Below are 7,422 nucleotides of genomic sequence, written 5' to 3'. Positions count from 1 at the left end.
GCCCAGTGGGATGGGTCTGCAACAGACACATTGGTACTAAATGACACTGTAGGTCTGGTCATTTGACCAGACCACAGTGGTCACTCTTCCTAAGTCAGGCCAAACTGTTTTTTTTTTTCTCCTGAGAAATTTGATTTGAGACCAAGAAAATGTCCATCAGGCTAAGCTGGTCTTTTGAGAGGAAATGCTGTCAACTCAGAGAGCTTTCAGGCCACCTTTCCCCATTCTGTGCCCAGGGAAGGAGAGAGAGCCAGTTAGTTATGAGAGAAGAATAAAGCAGAGACTTAAAGGAGCAGGGCTGAGAGAAAGGAGCCAGCTCTGCCTGGATTCTTCAAGGCTGAGAGTTTCTGATTCCAGAAGCTCAACTACTTTACACCCTTGAGTTTTGTGAGACATCTCCATATTCTTTTTTGCTTAAATTAGCTTGAGTTGGTTTCCGTTATTTGCAACCAAAATAGTTGTAACTGAAACATCCAGATTAAAAGTAAGAAAAAGGCTTCCTGCACTTGTCCATTGAGACAAGTCAGTTGTATCGCAATGCCACTATTTCACGGCCGTGAAAAGCTTCTAAATTTATCTGTAGACTCACGTATCTGCATGGCTATACAGTACATCCGTTGGTGACTCATGAGGATTAAATAGTATGAGAGGCCTTTGTTACCTGATTCTTAGATGGGTGTTAGATTAGTTCTTTTCTTTTTAAAAATGCAGCTGTGAGGGCTGAGTGTGGTGGCTCGTGCCTGTAATCCCGGCCCTTTGGAAAGCCAATGCGACAGGATAGCTTGAGCCCAGAAGTTCGAGACCAGCCTAGGCAAGATTGGGAGACCCTATGTCTAAAAAAATAAAAAATTAGTCAGATATGGTGGTGCACACTTACAGTCCCAGCTACTCGGAAGGCTGAGGTGGGAGGATCACTTAAGCTCAGGAGGTGGAAGTTGCAGTAAGCCGCGATAGTGCCACTGCACTCCAGCCTAGGTGACACAGAGAGATTCTGTCTCAAAAAAAAAAAAAAAAAAGACTGTGCTTGGGATAGATGATTTCTTGAGAGAACAAATTGTGCAGGAAAAATGGCCTTGAATTTTTTGTCATTTAATGTATGTATTATCATATGTGATGTTTGTTATAGGTTTTTTTTGGCATGCCTACTCATAAACAAATATTTTAGTTTTCAAAGCGCATTTGTACACATTCTCTCATTTGACCTTCACAATAGTCCTCTAACAAAGTATTGTGATATCATTCCTATTTCATAAGTGAAGAAAACTGAGGCTCAGCGACGTCAACTATGATCAAGTGATCAGTGACACTGATCAAGTTTAATGTCATTAATCTAGCAAGGATACAACACAGAATCAAAACCAGTGTTGTTTCTGTACTCATATTTCATCTTTGTCTTCTTATAGCAGCGGTTCTGGTTTTTGTTTTCCCTTTAAAAACTGTTTTTTTCTATTGAAGTATAAAATGGATACCAAAAAGTGCACAAATCATAAGTGTATAAAGCTCAATGAATTATCACAAAGTGTATATACCATGTAACCACTAACAAGGCATGAAATTGGACATGACCGGCACCCCAGAACTCCCCTTCTGCCCCCTCCCAATAACTATTCTCTCCTTCTTCCCCAAAGGAAATCACCTTCTTGATTTTTAATACCATAGATTTGCCTGTTTACAAACTTTATATAAACGGAATCATGCATACAGAGAAGAGTAGCATGGTCCCTGTGCAAGGATGACATGCACATTTATGAAACATTCATTTAAAAGATAAAAAATAAATAAATATATTAAAAAATGGAATAATGCATTATGGATACTTTGTGTTCAACTTCTTTTATTCATGTGAGATTTGCTTGCATTTAAGTGGGTAACAGTACATTAATTTCTATTCCATCCATCTATAAATACTTGGACTGTTTCCAGTTTGGGGCTATAATGAATGATACTGCTATGATCATTCATATGTCTTTTAGTACACCACATATATGCCCTATTAAGTAAATACCTAGGAATGAAATTGCTAAGTCAAAAGTTCAGACTTAATAGCTACTCCTGACAGTTTTCCAACGTGGTTGGATGAATTTATACTTCCACTCCACTGATATAGAAAAATTTCAGCTGCTCCATATTCTCATCAACACTTGGTGTTTTCTGCTTTTAACTTTAGCCATCCTAATGAGTGCATAATGGTATATCTCAATATAATTTAAGTTTGCTTTTCCCTGATTTCTCATGAGTTTGAGCACATTTTTATGTTCATTGGTCATTTGACTATTCTCTTTTGTGAAGAACCTGTTCAAGATTTTGCCCATTTTTCTATTGGTTTGTAGGAATTCTTTATGTATTCTGAACATAAGCTCTTTGTAATATGCATTGTAAATATCTTCTCCTCCTCTGTGGTTTGCATTTTTAGCTTTGAATTTTTGACTTCAAAGAAATGGAAACATCTTATTTGCATTTTTCTACTTCTTTTAAAAACATAATGATTTTGATTATTTGGGATAAAATCCAATGGAACCATATGCTCAAATGGCATTTCTCTCTCTGTTTTAGTCAGGCCTCAAAAGCTGAGACCAATCCATTGGGGACTAGTACTCCCACAGTCACTCTGGACCTGTTAAGATCATAAACACATTTATGGCTTTCATGAACCCATCACTGACCTTGAAAGTATGAGGAGGTTGAGGTAGAAAGAGCAAGAGTGAGGATTTCTTTAGAAAGTGCTTTCTCGGCCGGGCGCGGTGGCTCAAGCCTGTAATCCCAGCACTTACGGAGGCCGAGATGGGCGGATCACAAGGTCAGGAGATCGAGACCATCCTGGCTAACACGTTGAAACCCCGTCTCTACTAAAAAAAATACAAAAAAACTAGCCGGGCGACGTGGCGGGCGCCTGTAGTCCCAGCTACTCGGGAGGCTGAGGCGTAAACCCGGGAGGTGGAGCTTGCAGTGAGCTGAGATCCGGCCACTGCACTCCAGCCCGGGCCACAGAGCCAGACGCAGTCTCAGAAAGTGCTTTCTCCTCCCCTGACTTTCACATGTGGTCAGGGAGAAAGGTGCCTCCTCTCCTCACCTCAAGCCAAAGGAAAGGTGCCTCAAGGAGACCTCCCAGCATTTGTCCCATGGAGTTTTAGGAAGAAAGACTTGGGTCTGATCCTTGCCAAAGGTTCACCTGTTTGCAAGGTCACATTGGGTGTAAACTGGACTTTCTTTTCTGAGACAGAGTCTCGCTGTTACCCAGCCTGGAGTGCAGTGGTGTGATCTCAGCTCACTGCAACCTCTGCCTCCAGGGTTGAAGCGATTCTTCCGCCTTAGCTTCCTGAGTAATGGAGACTACAGGCACCTGCTACCACACCCAACTAATTTTTGTATTTTTAGTAGAGACGGTGTTTCACCATGTCGGCCAGGCTGGTGGACTTTCATTTACAGAGGGTAAAGGAAAACATTCCCAGGGAACAAAGTGGAATTCACAAAAAGTGCTGGATGTCTCTGTTTTTTGTTGTTGTTTTTGAGACAGTCTCACTCTGTCACCCAGGCTGGAGTGCAGTGGTCCAAGCTCTGCTCACTGCAACCTCCACCTCCCAGATTAAGCAATTCTCCTGTCTCAGTCTCCGGAGTAGCTGGGATTACAGGCATGTGCCACCATGCCTGGCTAATTTTTGTATTTTTAGTAAAGATAGGGTTTCACCATGTTGGCCAGGCTGGTCTCAAACTACTTATCTCAAATGATTCACCTGCCTCGGCCTCCCAAAGTGCTGGGATTACAGGTGTGAGCCACCACAGCCAACCTCAGTTTGTTGTCTATTGCTACAATAGAATACCACATTGAGTGATTTATAAAGAAAAAGTATTTATTTGGCTCACGGTTCTGGAGGCTGGGAAGTCCGAGGTGGAGAGGCCACATCTGGGGAGGGTCTTGCCGTTTTATCCCCTGGCAGAAGGTGAAAGGGTAAGAGAGTTCGCGAGACAGAGAAAGGGAGTCGAACTCCTGTGATAACAGACCCACTCTTATGATCTTCATTAATCAACTCATAAGGACTAACGCCTGTTGAAGTTCCCACCTTTCAACACTGTTACACTGGCAATTAAATTTCAACATGAGTACCTGAAACTGGGTAATTGGAAAAAAATGTTTCAACATGAGTTTTGGAGGAGACATTTAAACCATAGCACTCCCCCTGTCCCCTCAAACTTCGTGTCGTTCTCATATACAAAACACTTTCATTCTATCACCAAAGTCCCAAAAGTCTTAAGTAATTTCAGCATCAACTCAAAATTCCAAAGTATAGAGTCTCATCTAAATTAGATATGAATGAAAGCCAGGTGTGGTGGCTTACACCTGTAATCACAGCACTTTGGGAGGATGAGGCAAGTGCATTACTTGAGCTCAGGAACGCGAGACCAACCTGGGCAACATGGTGAAACTCTGTCTCTACAAAAAATACAAAAATTAGCTGGGTGTGGTGGCATGCGCCTGTAGTCCCAGCTATGCAGGAGCTGAGGCAGGACAATTGCTTGAGCACGGGAGGTGGAGGTTGCAGTGAGCTGAGATCATGTCATTGCACTCCAGCCTGGGTGACAGAAGTGAAACCCTGTCTCAATAAATAAATAAATAAAATGAAATAAATTAGATATAAATGAGACTCAAGGCACAATCCATTCTGAGGCAAATTCCCTCCAGCTGTGAGCCTGGGAAATCACAACATTATCTTTTTCCAAAATACAATGGTGCGACACGCATAAAATATACATTCCCATTCCAGAGAGAAGAAATAGACAAAAAAGGAGGGTTAACTGATCTTAAGCAAGTCCAAAACCCAACAGAATAAAACAACATTAAGTCTTAAAGAATAATTTCCTTTGACTCCATGTCCCACATTCTGGACACACTGATGTGTGGGTTGGCCCCGAAGACCTCAGGCAGCCCCACCCCTGTGGCTTTTGTGGGCTCAGTCCACTCAGCAGGTCTCACAGGTTGAAGTCTTGTGCTCATGACTCTCTCAGCCTGGCATTGTACATTTGTAGCTCTACAGTTCTGGGGCCTCAGTGGTGGTCCTGCTCCCATAGCTTCACTAGGCATTACCCTAGTGGGGACTCTGCAGTGGCTCAGCCCCATGACAAGTCCCTGCCTGGACCTACAGACTGTCCATGACATCCTTTGGAATCTAGGTGGAGGAAGTTATGCCCTTATAACTCTTGTATTCTGTGCATCTGTTGAATTAGCAGCATGTGGATGGTGTCAAGGCTTACCAGTTATAGACTCTGAAGCAGTGGGTGGAGCCACACCTGAGCCCACTTGAGCCATAGCTGGGGCAGCTGAGAAAGGCTACTGGGATCAGAGACCTGTGGCAGCCCTGGGAAGGAGCTTGTGGGAGGTGTCCCAGGCCTATCCCCTGAAACCTCCTACAGCTCTAGGCCTGTGATATAAGGGGCAGCCTTGTAGCTCTCTGAGATGCCTTCAGGGTATTTTTCCCATTGGTTCGATAACTAGCACCTGGCTCCCTTCTATCTACTGTAGGCTCTTTAGAAAACGGTTGCCTGGCCACAGCATTGGTTTGCTCTCCTAAAAAAATGCCTTTTCACTCTCTACATGACCAGCCTGCAAGTCTTCCAAATTTTTCTATTCTGCTTCACTTTTAATTATAAATTCCTGACTGGGCACGGTGGCTCACACCCGTAATCCCAGCAATTTGGGAGGCTGAGGCGAACGGATCACTTGAGGTCAGGAGTTTGAGACCAGCCTGGCCAACATGGCGAAACCCCATCTCTACTAAAACTACAAAATTTAGCTGGATGTGGTGGCATGTGCCTGTAATCCCAGCTGCTTGGGAGGCTGAGGCAGGAGAATCACCTGAACCTGGGAGGCAGAGGTTGCAGTGAGCTGAGATTGTGCCGCTGTACTCCAGCCTGGGTGACAGAGAGAGACTCCATCTACAAAAACAAAAAATTATAAATTTAAGTTCATGTCTTTCCTCTTGCATCTCACTATATGTGACTAAAAGTAGACACATAGCAGCCCAGATGCTTTGCTGTTCAGATATTTTTTCCTGCCAGATATCCTAGTTCATTGCTCTTAAGATCTGCATTCCATAAAGTTCTAGCACATGGACATAATTTTGCCCAATTTTTGCAACTGCATAACAAGCATGGCCTTTACTTCAGTTTCCATCACCTTCTTCCCCATTTCCATCTGAGACCTCATCAAAATGGCCTTTAACATTCATGTTTCTACCAACGTTCTGATCACAGCCATCGATTAATCTCTAAGATGTTCCCCTACAGCTCTTCTCCTGAGTCCTCATCAGAATCTCCCATTATGCTCCATTCACAGCAATCCAGACTTTTTCTAGCCTGTTCCTCCACATTTTTCAAACCTCTATCCATCACCCAGTTCCAAAGACACTTTCAAATTTTCAAGTATTTGTTATAGCAACAGCTCCACTTCTTGGTACCAATTTTTGTAATCTGTTTTCCACAGCTATAACAGAATACCACAGATTGGGTAATGTATCAGGAAAAGAGATTTATTTGACTCATGGTTCTAGAGGCTGGGAAGTCCAAGACTGAGGGGCTGCATCTGGTCAAGGCCTTCTTGCTGCATTATCCCTTGTCAGAAGGTGGAAGAGCAAGAGAGTGCAAGAGACAGAGAGAAAAGGGAGACTGCACGCCTATAATAACTAATCCACTCCTGTGATAATGGCATTAGTCCATGACCTAATCTGGATTAATGGCAATTAAATTTCAACATGAATGTTGGAAGGGACATTCAAACCATTGTACCTGGGATGATCTGAAGAGGAATCTTGCCTCCTCGCTCCTCAAGGAGTGAAGGAACCACCAGAAGCCCAAATTGAGGAAGTCATCAAAAGCTGACAGCCAGAGAAGTGTTGTCTGCATCAGGGAACTGCAGTCAGGGTAGGTGGAGAGAGAGGGGTGACCTGGGAGAGACAGTCAGCTTTGGGCATTCTCCATTCCCAGAGGCCACTGATGCTGGAGGACACTGTACCAGGTATAGAAGACTGTTTGCCTTTTCCCCTAATCCTCTTTCCCCACTGGTACAGGGTGAAGAGGTCAGAAACAGCAGTTAGCAAGTTCAGAAGGCGGTATGGGAAGAGAGGAGTGGCTGACAAGGCTGCCTCCCCTACCTCTGGCTCTGATGTTTGAGGGAGCCCTGAGCTGGAGAAGCAGAAAAGATTTAGCTTTGAACACATTTGGAATCTTGAAACTGCCCTCTACAAAACTGGAGTTTTGTGATTATAAGCCTGGACTGGACTCTTCTACAAATTCTCTTCTCAGCTGTTTCTATTCTGAAGCTTAATCCATCTATTGAGTTTTTAATTTCAATGATTAAAATTTTCATCTCTAGAAATTCTCTTTGGCTCTTTATCATATTGGCTTAACTATTTTTATAGTCTTTTTTTCCTT

At 43.2% G+C, this 7,422-nt stretch overlaps 1 non-coding gene across 1 annotated transcript; it reads left to right on the top strand.

The window, feature by feature from the left end:
- Positions 1-1,660: 1,660 nt before the first annotated feature.
- On the top strand, positions 1,661-1,762 carry LOC112423791 (U6 spliceosomal RNA). The gene has a single exon (XR_003014342.2). It is a non-coding gene; the product is annotated as a U6 spliceosomal RNA (small nuclear RNA).
- Positions 1,763-7,422: the final 5,660 nt, after the last annotated feature.

Source organism: Macaca nemestrina, chromosome 13, assembly GCF_043159975.1.
Source record: "Macaca nemestrina isolate mMacNem1 chromosome 13, mMacNem.hap1, whole genome shotgun sequence".
In the NCBI taxonomy this organism is placed as follows: Eukaryota; Metazoa; Chordata; class Mammalia; order Primates; family Cercopithecidae; genus Macaca; species Macaca nemestrina.
This window is presented reverse-complemented; position numbering and strand designations above follow the sequence as displayed.